General features: G+C 38.7%; 1 protein-coding gene and 1 non-coding gene across 6 annotated transcripts in view; one reads left to right on the top strand and one right to left on the bottom strand.

The window, feature by feature from the left end:
• The window catches only part of NEK11 (NIMA related kinase 11), a 308049-nt gene that overhangs the window by 230048 nt on the left and 63262 nt on the right, over positions 1-14739 (bottom strand). The gene's annotated exons all lie outside the window — the stretch shown is intronic.
• LOC116544792 lies at positions 12469-12576 on the top strand. The gene has a single exon (XR_004266036.1). It is a non-coding gene; the product is annotated as a U6 spliceosomal RNA (small nuclear RNA).

Consider the following 14739-nt stretch of genomic DNA (forward strand, 5'->3'; position numbering starts at 1 on the left):
CTGGGCATGGTGGTGCATGCCTGTAGTCCCAGCTTTCAGGAGGCTAAGGCAGGAGAATCGCTTGAACCCGGGAAGCGGAAGTTGCAGTGAGCCAAAATTGCACCACCGCACTCCAGCCTGGTGACAGAACAAGACTCCATCTCAAAAACAAAAACAAAAAACCGCAAAAACAAAAAAAAAGAAAAAGAAAAAAGAAAAGATCCAACATACCACAAAAGCAATGGGACACATTCTTTAATTGATACACAGAAGTATTAAAATACCTAAGATATATATATATATATATATATATATATATATATTTTTTTTTTGAGACAGAGTTTCGCTCTTGTTACCCAGGCTGGAGTGCAATGGCGCGATCTCGGCTCACCGCAACCTCCGCCTCCTGGGTTCAGGCAATTCTCCTGCCTCAGCCTCCTGAGTAGCTGGGATTACAGGCACGCGCCACCATGCCCAGCTAATTTTTTGTAGTTTTAGTAGAGACGGGGTTTCACCATGTTGACCAGGATGGTCTCGATCTCTTGACCTCGTGATCCGCCCGCCTCGGCCTCCCAAAGTGCTGGGATTACAGGCGTGAGCCACCGCGCCTGGCCCCAATACCTAAGATATTAAATAAATCAAAGATTTCCTCTTTAAAAGATTCTTTAGAGGAGGCAAATAAAAAAAACTAAAGTCTTTTCTACAAATATCAGTCAAAAGCTTTAAACATCTGGGTGGGTAATCTTGTTCCACGGGCCATATAAAGTTCAGTTCCAGATATCCTTTAATACATTAGCGAGCTTTGTGCTATTGTACTTGGCACCTGGCTAAAATTTTTAAATGAAAACTATAAGATCTGTTTTTATGTGTATATTTATATGTGTCAGTATGTATGTTATGAATGTGTAATATATTTCTTTTTCCTTATGGTATTGCCAAAATTAAATTGTAAAAGAGAATTACGTAATTGGCTTAAAGAAAAAAAAGTGCTTATATAAAACAGGTATTCCTTAAACCCTTAGAAAGAAACCTGAAATATTTTTCAAGTTTACATAATCTTGGATAACCTTTGGTAAATAAAAGCTAATAAAAGTATGTTGGCTTGATTAATGCAGGCATATCTTCAGAGTTGTCGACATTTAGTATAATACAGATGCACAACTCTTCTTCCCTAGGTTTAGTGAAATAAATTCATGTTATCTCTATGTGACATAACTTGTCAGCAAGAAAAATAACTTAAGGTGATGGCTAGGCATTTAAAGTCTCATCTTTATGAGTATTTCAAGCATAATTGTTAGAAATAAGATTTAAATAGAGGTAAGATAAAATTCCCATATGAAGAATGTCCTTTCCATACCAGAAACTTTTAACATTCTTATGAAGGATGGGAAAAAAAAGCCCTAAAAGGATAGAGGTAAAAATTTGCTTCCTCTACCATTCCTAAATACAGAGAGGCTAAAGACAGCTGAGACTGTTAATACTTCTGTGCCACATTGAAAAAAAAGAAAGTGTTATAAAAAAGTACACACTCCTAGAATTGTAATTCACAGATTTTCCAATCTATAGACTGCTAGTATGATATTCACACTTCCTTGCTTCCTAGTGTTCACTAGAAATTAAGGTCATAAAGGGCTAAGAATACTAATTAAAATATGTAACTAAAATTACTAGAAATACTAAGGAAAACAATTTTATATGCAAGTATACAAGGTAGGTCAGATGTGCTTTTGGTAAGGAAAAGCGTAAGTTATGAGGATGTGTATTGTTTTGTTAAAACAAGAAGAGAAAAATTTTTGTACTAAAGTAGAATGATTAATTGTTCCAAAATGAGAAAGAAGTATGGGGTGGTAAAAACCTGTCTGGATATTAGAAAGTGATAGGGTTTGGCTGTGTCCCCACCCAAAATCTCACCTTGAATTGTAATCCTCATAATTCCCTCATGTCAAAGCGGGGCGAGTTAGAGATAATCAAACCACAGGTGCAGTTTCCCACATGTGGTTCTCACAATAGTGAGTCTCACAAGATCTGATGGTTTTATAAGCATGGGGCGTTTCCCCTGCTTACACTAACTCCATCCTGCTGCCTTGTGAAGAAGGTACCTGCTTCTCCTTTGCCTTCCAACATGACTGTAAGTTTCCTGAGGCCTCCCCAGCCATGCAGAACTGTGAGTCAATTAAACCCCTTTCCTTTATAAATTACCCAGGCTTGGATATTTCTTCATAGCAGTGCGAGAATGGACTGATACAGAAAGTCTGTAGAAGAGGAATCTTGGGAAAGAAATTTTGTATGTGATTAAGCTAGCTAAGATTAGATGTGAATTTTTTTCTAAAAATTAGGCATTAATATCAAAAACACAATGAAGAGAAATTAGAATTTCATCCTCTATGCTTAAACAACTTTTCCTTGAGACATTGGTCTTCTTTTAATAGGAAATTGTGAAAAGGCTTTCTGTTTGTTTTGTTTTTACCTTTTAAGTAATTGGCCAAGGAAATATTCTATATTTTACAAGATAATTAAGAAACTCAGTAAGAGATGTGTCATGATGGCTGACTTGCCAAGATGGCTGACTAGAAGCAGCTAGTGCACACTGCTCTTATGGAGAAGAGGTAGAGTGGCAAGTAAACACTAGCTCTTCAAGTGGATCATACAGGAGGCCATGCTTTGATTCATCAAGAAAGCAGCAGTGACCCACAGAAAGCAAAGAAGAGCAAGGCAAGACAGCTGCCCACCGAAGATATGTGCAGAGACAGAGGAGGCTCCCAGCCATGAGGAAAGGGTGAGTGAGAGTCCCTAGGGACCATAGTTCTGCATGGGCTTTGCAATCCTGGGCACAGGAGAGGCCCCGTGACTCCCCTGTGCTTTCAGATCAACACAGAGCACTTCATGGAGTCTATGCAGAGCTACCACTCAAGCCCACACTAAGCTCCATGAGCCCTGGATCCCTGAGCACGCTGGTACCAGCTGCCATAGCCCTACCAACAAAGGAGCTCAGGCTCTCTCATGCATCTCTAGAATAGGGACCGCATGCACAGTGCTGAGGAGAGGATGAACTGCAGGCCTCACCTCCACTGTACCTTATCAGGCAAGGTCCAATGGCCTGCGTCCCCAGCACAGCCACCCAACCCCAACCTGAACATCCCAGCTGGTTGTGGCTTTTTTTTTTTCTGGTACGGAGCTCCCAGAGGCAACCAACAAAGCTGCTGCAACTGCCACTGCTGCAGTCCCTGCAGTTCCTGCTGTCCTCAGGTTGGGGAGAGTAAAGAATCTAAGAACTGTCATGGGCCTCCAGCATGCCACAGCTGTCATACAGAAAGGCAGCCAGACAGTTTTCCATACAGATCCCTGAATTTGCTGCTCCTCATTGGGCAAGGCCTCCTAGCTTAGGCCCCCAGATCAGCTGCCCCACTCCCACCTGATCAGTTAGTGGTGGTTTTGTACTTCTCTGGGGTGGAGCTTCCGGAGACAACTGACAGGCCCTCTGTCATTGCCACCGCCACAGTACCCACCCATCCCACCCACCACCCTGGCTGGAAAGGGAACAAGCAGCCTGATTATTGTTGCAGGCCTACAGCACACCACAGTCATCCTATGGAGAAGAGGCCAAACTGTCTTATTTGGTCTTCCCCAGGGAGAGCCCCCCATGCTTGGGCCCACAGCACAGCTGCCCCATCCTTGGCTGATCACTCTAATCAGACATGGCTATGCATTTCTTTGGGGTGGCGCCCCCTGAAGTAACTGGCAGGCTGTATGCTATTGCTGCCACTGCTGCTGCCCCCACCCCTGCTGCCCCCAAGCTGGGGAAGGAACAAAAAGCCTGATCTCTCCCCAGAGCTGCAGTGAATCGCCTGGGAGTACTAAGGTACTTGAGTGGGAATGGAGCCCCCACTCTTAGAGCACTGAGAGGGGTGAGTCACATGGGTTCTTGGGCTGCAGCAGGAATAGGCATGCCTCCTTCCACAGAGGGAGACTGAAAAGGTGTGGTCTATCTCCCTGCTGCAGCCTCTGACTGAGGGAAATTTGCAGCCAAACACCGAACAAAAGAAATGTAGTCCCAGTGATTGGAGGGAGTTCCCGCAAGGCCCAGGAGTAAACTCAGTGAAGGCGTCACCTCTCTTGCCACTGCACCACACAGCATGCTTGCAAGTGGCAGGAAATACAAAGGAGGCATGCAGCTGAGTAAGAGCCTCTAACAGCAAATACTCTTAAGCATCATCTACTGGATTGTAACCCAAACTACAACAACAAAAATACTTTGCTAATATGACCCCCAGTAAGACAAGGGTAAGAATTCAGTCACAAATAAAGAACCTGCGTAGAGCCTTGGTCCTCTGAGAACAGCCAAAATGAAGCCAACTAACTATACTCAACTTACATGGCAATTAAAAGAATGCCAACCTTCTCAAATGAGAAAGACCCAACACAAGAGTTGTGGCAATGCCCAGAGCCAGAGTGTAGCCTTACCTCCAAACAAGTCCTCTAGCTCCCCAGCAATGGTTCTTAACCAGTCAGAAATGACTGAAATAACACACACAGAATATGGAATCTGGATGACAAGGAATCTCATAGACATTCAGGAGAAAGTTGAAACCCAACTCAAGGATTCCAAGGAATCTAGTAAAATGATCTAAGAACTGAAAGATGAAATAGCCATTTTAAGAAAGAAACAAATTGAGCTTCCAGAGCTGAAAAATTTACTACAAGAATTTCATAATATAATTACAAGTATTAACAGAAGAATAGAAGCTAGGGAAAGAATCTCAGAGCTCAAAGACCCAGTTTTTCGAATCAACTCAGTTGGACAAAAATAAAGAAAAATAATTTTAAAAAATGAGTAAAACTTCTGAGACATATGAGGTTATATTAAGAGATCAAATCTATGACTCAGTGGTATTCCTGAGACAGAGAATAAACAACTCAGCAAATATATTTGAGGATACAGTCCATGAAAATTTCCCTAATCTTGCTAGAGAAGATGACATAGAAAACCAAAAAATACAGAGAATCTTGGCTAGACACGATGTAAGTCAACCATCCCCAAGGCACATAGTCATTAGCTTCACCAAGGTCAAGGTAAAAGAAAAAATCTTAAAGGCAGGGAGAAAAGTCAAGTCCTGCACAAAGGGAAGCCCATCAGGCTAGCAGCAAACCTCTCAGCAGAAACCTTACAAGCCAGAAGAGGTTGGTGTACGATTTTCAACATTCTTAAATAAAAGAAATTTCAACCAAAAATTTCACATCCCATCAAACCAAGCTTCATAAGTGAAGGAGAAATAAAAACTGTTCTCAGATAAGGAAATGCTGAGGGAATTCATTTTAACTAGACCAGCCTCACAAAAGGTCCTTAAGGGAGTGCTAAGTTAAACAAGGAATTGAAAGAATGGCACTTGCTACCAGAAAACCACACATAGGCACATAGCCCACAGGCATTATAAAGCAATCTCAACTCTAACAACTGGCTAACAACATGATGACAGGATCAATATCTCATACATTAATAATAACTCTGAATGTAAATGGGCTAATCTTCCCACATATAAGTGAGAGAGTGGCAAGCTAGATGAAAATACAAGACTGAACCATCTTCTGTCTTCAGGACACCCATCTAACACATAATGATACACATGGGCTCAAAGTAAAGGGATGGAGAAAGATTCACTATGCAAACAAAAAGCAAAAAAGAGCAGGAGTCACTATTCCTATATAAAATAAACCAGATATTAAACCAACAAAAATTAAGAACAACAAAGAAGGACATTACATAATGATAAAAGGTATAATTGAACAAGAAGGCTTAACTATAGCAAATATATATGCACCCAATATGATAGTACCCAGATTCATAAAACAAGTTCTTCTTGGCCTATTAAAAGACTTAAACAACCACATAATAATACTGGGAGGCTTCAACACCCCACTGACAACATTAGACAGACCACCAAGGCAGAAAACTAACAAAGAAACAATGGACTTAACACTTCACCAACTGGACATAATGAACATTTATAGAACACTTCAACCACCACAGAATATATATGCTACTCATCTCCATATGGAACGCATTCTAAGATTGAACACATGCTCAGTCATTAAGCAGTTTCAACAAATTCAAAAACTTGAAATCATAGCAAGCACACTCTCAGACCACAGTGTAATCAAAATATAAATCAATATCAAGATCTCTCAAAACTACAGTTACATGGAAATTAAACAACTTACTCCTGAATAAGTTCTGGGTTAACAAGAAAATTAAGGCAGAAATCAAATAATTCTTTGAAATTAATGAAAACAGAGTCACAACATACCAAAAACTCCAGGGTGTAGCTGAACATGTTAAGAGGGAAGTTTATACTACTAAATGCCTTTATCACGAAGTTAGAAAGATCTCAAATTAACTATTTAATTTTGCACCTAAAGGAACTAAGAAAAAAGAACAAACCAACCCTAAAGCTAGCAAAAGAAAAAAAAATAACTAAAATTAGAGAAGAACTGAATGAAACTCAAATGCAAAAATCTATACCAAAGATCAATGACACCAAGAGTTGGTTCTTCTTAAAAAAAAAAAAAAAAAATTGACAAACCTCTAGCTAGATTAGCAACAAAAAAGAGATCCAAATAAGCACAATCAGAAATGACAAAATGAAATTACAGTCAATCCCATAGAAATACAAAAGATCCTCAGAAAATACTATGACCAACTTTACACACACAAATTAGACAATCTAGAGGAAGTGAATATATTCCTGGAAACACACAATCTCCCAAGATTGAATCAGGAAGAGACTCCAACTCTGAATAGACAAATACTGAGTTCTGAAATAATAATAATAAAGCCTACCAACCAAAAAAATCCTGCACCAGATGGATTCACAGCTGAACTCTACCAGTTGTACAAAAAGAACTAGTATCAATCCTACTGAAACTATTCCAAAAAACTGAGGAGGATGGGCTTCTCTCTAATTCACTCTATGAAGCCAGCATCTGCCTAATACCAAAATCTGGCAGAGAGGCAATAAAAAAAGAGAACTTCAGGCCAATATCCATGATGAACATGGATGCAAAAATCCTCGATAAAACATAGCAAACTGAATTCAGCAGTATAGCACAAAGTTAATATGACAAAATCAAGTAGGCTTTATTTATTTATTTATGAGACAGAGTCTCACACGGTTGCCCAGGCTGGAGTGCAATGGCACAATCTCAGCTCAATACAACCTTTGCTTCCCAGGTTCACACGATTCTTCTGCCTCAGCCTCCTGAGTGTCTGGGATTACAGGTGCGCACCATTACACCCGACTAATTTTTTGTACTCCTGACCTCGTGATCCACATGCCTCAGCCTCCCAAAGTGCTGGGATTACAGGTGTGAGCCACCACACCCAGCCCAAGTAGGCTCTATTTTTGGAATGCAAGGTTGTCTCAATATATGCTATCAATCTGATTCACTTACCACATAAACAAAATTAAAAGCAAAACTCATACGATCATCTCAATAAATGTAGAAAAGGGTTTTAAGAAAATCCAACATCCATGATAAAAACCATCAACAGACTAGGCATTAAAGGAATAGACCTCAAAATCGTAAGAGCCATCTCTGAAGAAACCTCAGCCAACATCATACTGAATGGCAAAAATTGGAACCATTCCCCTTGAGAACTGGAACAAGATGAGGGTGCCCACTCTCACCACTCCTATTCAGCATAGCACTAGCCAAGCAATTGGGCAACAGAAAGAAATAAAAGGCATCCACAAAGAAGTCAACTATCTCTCTTTGCTGACAATATGATTCTATACCTAAAACACCCTAACAACTCCACCAAAAGACTATTAGAACTGATAAACAACTTTAGTAACGTTTCAGGATAAAAAGATCAATGTACAAAAATCAGTAGCATTTCTATACACCAATAATGTCCAGGCTGACAGTCAAATCAAGAGCACAATCCCATTTAAAATAGCCACAAAGAAAACAAAATGCCCAGGAATAGAGCTAACCATAGAGGTTAAAGATCTCCACAAGAAGAAATATAAAACACTGCTGAAAGAAATCAGTGATGACACTAACAAATGGAAAAACATTTCATGCTTATGGATTAGAAGAATCAATATTGTTAAAATAGCCATACTGCCCTATGCAATCTACAGATTCAACACCATTCCTATCAAACTACCAAAATCATTCTTCACAGAATTTTAAAAAGCTACTCTAAAATTCATATGGAACCAAAAAAGAGCCTGAATAGCCAAGGCAATCCTAAGAAAAAGAACAAAGCTGGAGGCATCATACTACCTGACTCCAAACTGTATTATAAAGCTATAGTAACCAAAAAGCATGATACTGGTACAAAAACAGACACTATAAACCAATAGAACAGAATAGAGAACTCAGAAATAAAGCCACACACTTAAAACCATCTCATTTCTGACTAGACCAACAAAAACAAGAAATGGAGAAAGTTCTCCCTATTCAATAAACGGTCCTGGGATAAATGGCTGGCCATATGCAGAAGATTGAAACTGGACCCTTACTTTTCACCACATACAAAAACTAACTCGAGATTGATCAAAGATTTAAATGCAAATCATCAAGCTATAAAAATTCTAGAAGAAAACCTAAGAAATGCCCTTCTTAACATCAGTCTTGGCAAAGAATTTTTGGCTAAGTTCCCAAAAGCAGCTGCAGCTAAAACAAAATTAACAAGTGGGACCTAATTAAACTAAGGAGCATCTGCACAGCCAAAGAAACTATCAACAGAGTAAACAAATGACCTACAGAATGGGATAAAATATTCACTAATTATGCAACCCACAAAGGTTTAATGTTCAGAATCTATAAGGAAGTTAAACAAATCAACAAGAAAGAAAAAAAATTAAAAAGTGGGCAAAGGACATGAACAGGCACTCCTCAAAAGAAGTTATACAAGTGGCCAAAAAACTTATGAAAAAATGTTCATCATCACTAATCGTTGGAGAAATGCAAATCAAAACCACTATGATTTACCATCTCCTACCAGTCAGAATTATCATTTTTAAAAAGTCAAAAAACAACACATAATGGCAAGGCTGTGGAGAAAAGGGAATGCTTATCCAGCGTTGTTAAGAATGTAAATTAGCCACTGTGGAAAGCAGTTTGGAGATTCCTCAAAGAGCTCAAAACAGAGCTATCATTCAACCCAGCAATCTCATTACTGTGAATATTCCCAAAGGAAAATTGATCATTCTACCAAAAAGACATATGCATGCATAATGTTCATCACCACACTATTCACAACAACAAAGACATGGAGTCAATTTAGGTGCCCACCAATCATTGATTGGATAAAGAAAATATGATACATATACACAATGGAATACTCCACAGCCATAAAAATGGAATGAAATTATGTCCTCTGCAGCAACATGGATGAAGCTGGAGGTCATAATCCTAGGCAAACCAATACAGGAGCAGAAAACCAAATATCACATGTTATAACTGGGAGCTAAACACTGAGCACACATAGACATAAACATAGGAGCAATAGACACTGCCGACTACTAGACAGGGGAGGGAAGAAGGGGGATGTGAGTTTAAAGACTACCTATTGGGTACCATGTTCTCTACCTGGATGCAATATACCCATGTAACAAACCTCCACATGTACCCTCTGTAACAAAAATAAAAGTCAATTTTTTTAAAAAGACAATTTCCTGTGTTTCATGTTGTCTTAGGTTTTAGATCACTCAAGAAAACAGTTCTCTTTATTTAAAAAGCTGTTTTTTCTATAATTATGTAACTTTCTTTGAAGTATTTTAATTATCACTCTGCTTAAATGACTATTGTTCCCAGTGACCTATGATCCTATGTTAATTATTTTAAACCTTCTGACATTTTTTAAAAACTTCTCAAAATCAAACACTAAATTAAGACCTTCCGACCTCAAACCAACTTTGGAAGTTTCCAAACTGACCTCTAGAATTTCTCAAAGAAATTTTTCCCTCGCTTCTTACAAAAAAGAGAGGTGTTAAACTAATTAGTCTTATTTAATGTGTTAAATTACACGGGAAGCACTGTCAAATAACAAGTGTTGCTGAACCATCTTTAAGTTACATTGCATGGGTATGTTACCAATATGTTTTCCAGAAATTATATGAAGTTCCCAGAAACTTGATAGTCTTGATAGAACACTATCACTCATAATTTTAATTATTTTAAAATACTGTACTTACAGAAAAGGAAACAAAATGTTCTTGTTAATTGCATTATAATTAATTTTCATCAGACATTTAACCATTATCATTTAAAGTCTTGTCATCCAAAGGCAGCTAATTGTTTTACTTTGGTACTTTCCTGAAAGCTATTGAAAACAACTACAAACGTAAATTTTTCATCTTTGAGGGGATTCATGGAAAGAACTCTTGACAAAATAGGTTTCTGATAACCTTAAGATCATACAATTGGATTAGATAAGAATTTCCAGAACTCTAATAAATTGATTGGTTCATAAAACCACTAACACCACATCAAGCAGAACACAAATTAATTGGTTGCCAAGGAAATGCTTTGGCAGGTTTTCATACTCAGCCAGAACTGAAACTGTTAAGATATAAAATTTGAATGAACTCCATAAGATTGATCCAAGTCAAATTACCTATGATTATTTATTTCATAAGCAGTGCTATGTGCCTGAATTTGAGAAACCAACTGGTATTTAAAAGGATGTAAATTCAGCATTAAGTGTGGGCTAATGGAGGGCCTGGACAGTTGCTTGGTCCTTCCTGAGTTCTTAAAGCCTTAATTATTAAAAGCTCTGTACTCCTTAACTCACAATAGGAGAGATGAAATAATCCAAATTATTTTTTAAAATATTGGCAGGCTCTCTGTTCTAAAATTGCTAAAATGGTTTATAACCAATAACTGGTTTGTCAAACCTATAATTTTGACAAGACAATAAAATACTCAGATGGTACATTTCCAGCACCTGCTGGATCATTTGAATACTTGCAGATGGATATCACTCAATTCCTACCTTCAATGAATATTTTCTAGATGTACAGAAGATTTCCCATCATGCAGGAAGGTTGCTGATATAACAATAGCTAAAAGTTTATCATGAAATGTGTTTGCTTTATGGAATATTCCTGGAGAAATCTCCAGTGGTAGAGGTGCTCATTTCACTAGACAAGTTATCAAGCAGTTAAGTAAGGTATTACGAGCACAATGGCATTAGGCAATGCTAACTGAATGGACTGAAATACCTTGTTCAAAGATATTACTGATTGATGGCAGTCAGATCCACTCCCCTTGGAAAACACAGATTCACCCTTTATAAAATAGTTACTGGCAGGTATATGGCCCTAATAATAGAACCTCACAAATTACACACTTTTGTAACTTCTGACATGACTCAATATTACAAGATTTTAATGCATTATGCTAAAGCAGTTAAAAGAAACCCTTTGTGACCCACCAGCTGGTAACAACTAGATCTTTCATGATCCAGAATCCACTGCATGGGTCCTTTGGAAGCAACACCAGAGAAAGACTGCCCTTGAGCCCCATTGAAAAGGACCATGCCAAGTTCCTCCCACCACCCACACTATAGCAAAATTTCAGGGCCTCAAGCCTCGGATCCCTATATCTCAACTGAAGAGAGCCCTTCCAGACTCTTGGGACTGTAAATCCACTGGAGATCTCAAGGTAAAGCTGACCAGGGAAGTTTTTCTCTAGAAGCAAATGGCATCCGAGATGTGGACAGCTTTCCCAGGACCACAGGTCAAGACTGTTCTCCTCTGTCACTATGAAATCTTTGCTCCCTTTCCTCTCCTCTTTATGTTTCTTTTCAGTTTATATATGGCAAGATAATGTGATAATTAAGATTTCATAATTGGCAGCTTTTGTAGGGAACTTGACTGAATGTTGACTATGTCATGTTAAACCTAAATCCCTATATGGTCTTAGAGATATTCTAGTTCACCATGTAACAAATTTCACTAATATCCCAAGTGTGACTATTTGTTCAAATTGCACATCTGGTCCTTTCCATAGGATTAGGTTTTTAGATTCATATATTCAGACTCTTGTTTAAATCTAACAGTAGGAAAAACCTATATTAAGGGTTTTGCCATTAAATTATGCCAGAAACTAAGAAAACCAAAAGAAAGATAATTTGACAGTTTGTAGACAACTTTGTAACCCTAATCCCTTAATTTTCAGAAGTCATCTAACATGCAATGATTCAATAATGGACCCTTGGATAAATATTACCAGTGCTTCTCAACAGGTGATTTGTAACACACAAGGTATCACACAAGAAACCCTGTGCTCCTCCAGGATACATTTTTATCTGTGGAGAATTTAATGATCAACCGTATGTGTGGACAACTCCTTGTCTCAAGTAGAAAATAAGGGGCCAATGTGGATTCGAGATTCTAAAAGTACCACTGTCACTTCTTAAGCAACTGGAAACTGAACACTGATCTATATCTCTTAATTTGTGCCATGGACTGAGAAATTGTGCTTGCTTTGGCAGCACATATGCTAAAATTGGAACAATACAGAGGAGGCTAGAATGGCCTCTGTGCAAAAATGACCATGCAAATTCATGAAGTGTTCCATATTTAAAAATAAAAATAATAGGCTGGGTGTGGTGGGTCACACCTGTAAGCCCAGCACTTTGAGAGGCCAAGGTGGGTAAATCATGAGGTCAGGAGTTCAAGACCAGACTGGCCTACATGGTGAAACCCAGTCTCTACTAAAAAATATAAAAAATAATTGGGCATGGTGGCTCGTGCCTGTAATCCCAGCTACTTGAGAGGCTGAGGTAGAAGAATTGCTTGAACTGGGACCCAGGAGGTGGAGGTTGCAGTGAGCCAGGATCATGCCACTGCACACCAGCCTGGGCTACAGAGTGAGACTCTATCTCCAATAAATAAATAAATAAATAAATAAGGAATTTTCTGGCAGGCTTAAATCACTCTAAATGGGTATCTTTTGTTGAACATTTCTTCCTTGGCTTGGCATAAATGTATATAGAGTTATAATTAGAAATTTGTCTCAAATATTAGCTACCATAGCTAACTCTACTGCAAAGGCTATCACTGCCCAGAATCCTTCATAAATTCTCTTGCTAACATTGTTTTAGATTGCCCTGGATCACCTGTTGGCTGAAAAGGGGAATGTGTATGCTAATACCTCATGATGCACTTTGATAAACATGTCTGATATGGTAGAAACTTAGTTTTAAAAAATCAACAAACAAGCTACTTGGTTAAAACAAGTAGATTCTTCTTCTGGCTCATTTTTTGATAGATTTTATTCCAACTGTTTTGGTTCATGGTGGCCTCTGTTAAAGGAATACACTTACTATCTTAGTATTATCCTCCCGATAACCATCACAATGGTCTCCCTGGTATGCTATATTTTCTCAAGATCTTAAATGCTCATATGCAGCCATCTGTTGTACATCAAATGGTCTCCCTACTGTTAAAATAACAAAGAGAACATAAGGAATCATTCAACTAGCCTGATGCTGTGAATTATGTATTTCATACCAAGACCAAACAAGTCCATGATGATGGTGACAGAGAGTGGTGGCATCAATGCCCAATTTTGAGAGATTGACTAAAAGGGGGAAATTGTTAAATTAAATTTGGCCTGAACAAACATATGAAAAAATGCTCATCATCACTGGTCATTAGAGAAATGCAAACCAAAACCACATTGAGAGACCATCTCACGCCAGTTAGAATGTTGATCATCAAAACAGCTAGAGACAACAGATGCTGGAGAGGATGTGGAGAAATAGGAACACTTTTACACTGTTGGTGGGAGTGTAAATTAGTTCAACCATTGTGGAAGACACTGTGGAGATTCCTCAAGGACCTAGAAATAGAAATTCCAATTGACCCAGCAATCCCATTACTGAGTATATACCCAAAGGATTAAAAATCGTTCTATTATAAAGACACATGCACATGTATGTTCATTGCAGCACTGTTTACAATAGCAAAGACCTGGAACCAACCCAAATGCCCATCGATGATAGACTGGACAAGGAAAATGTGGCACATATCCCCTATGGAATACTATGCAGCCATAAAAAAAGATGAGTTTGTGTCCTTTGTAGGGACATGGATGAATCTGGAAAACATCATTCTCAGCAAACTAGCACAAGAACAGAAAATCAAACACCACATGTTCTCACTCATAGGCGGGTTTTGAACAATGAGAACACATGGACACAGGGAGGGGAGCATCACACACTGGGGTCTGTTGTGGGGGGTAGGGGAGGGATAGCGGGGGGTAGGGAGGATGGGGAGGGATAACATGGAGAGAAATGCCAGACATAGGTCATGGGGGGATGGAGGCAGTAAACCACCTTGCCAGGCAACAATCCTCCATGATCTGCACATGTACCCCAGACCCTAAAGTACAATAAAATATATATATATTATTTTGTAAAAAAAAAAAAAAAAAAACAATTGGCCTAAAGCTGCCTCCATACCTTGCACTCCTGTGCAGCAAACCTCAACCTAATGTAGCATTTAAACAAACGGGAACATTTAACAAACAGCTGAGTTTCAGCCAATCACAGGCAGCCAAATCATTACACCATGCCCAAATAAGGCAAATGCCTAGCTGTAGCTAATAGAATGATTTCTCTACTTTGCTTTTGTGTCCATCCTATAAAAGCTCATAGCTCAGGTTGCTGGGCAGAAAGAGCTCTGTGAACTTCTAGTTGCGAAGTTTGCCCAATTCAAGAAATGTTTGTGTGTATGTGCTCAA

Source organism: Sapajus apella, unplaced genomic scaffold, assembly GCF_009761245.1.
Source record: "Sapajus apella isolate SASKATOON/1434 unplaced genomic scaffold, GSC_monkey_1.0 scaffold4, whole genome shotgun sequence".
Classification (NCBI taxonomy): domain Eukaryota; kingdom Metazoa; phylum Chordata; class Mammalia; order Primates; family Cebidae; genus Sapajus; species Sapajus apella.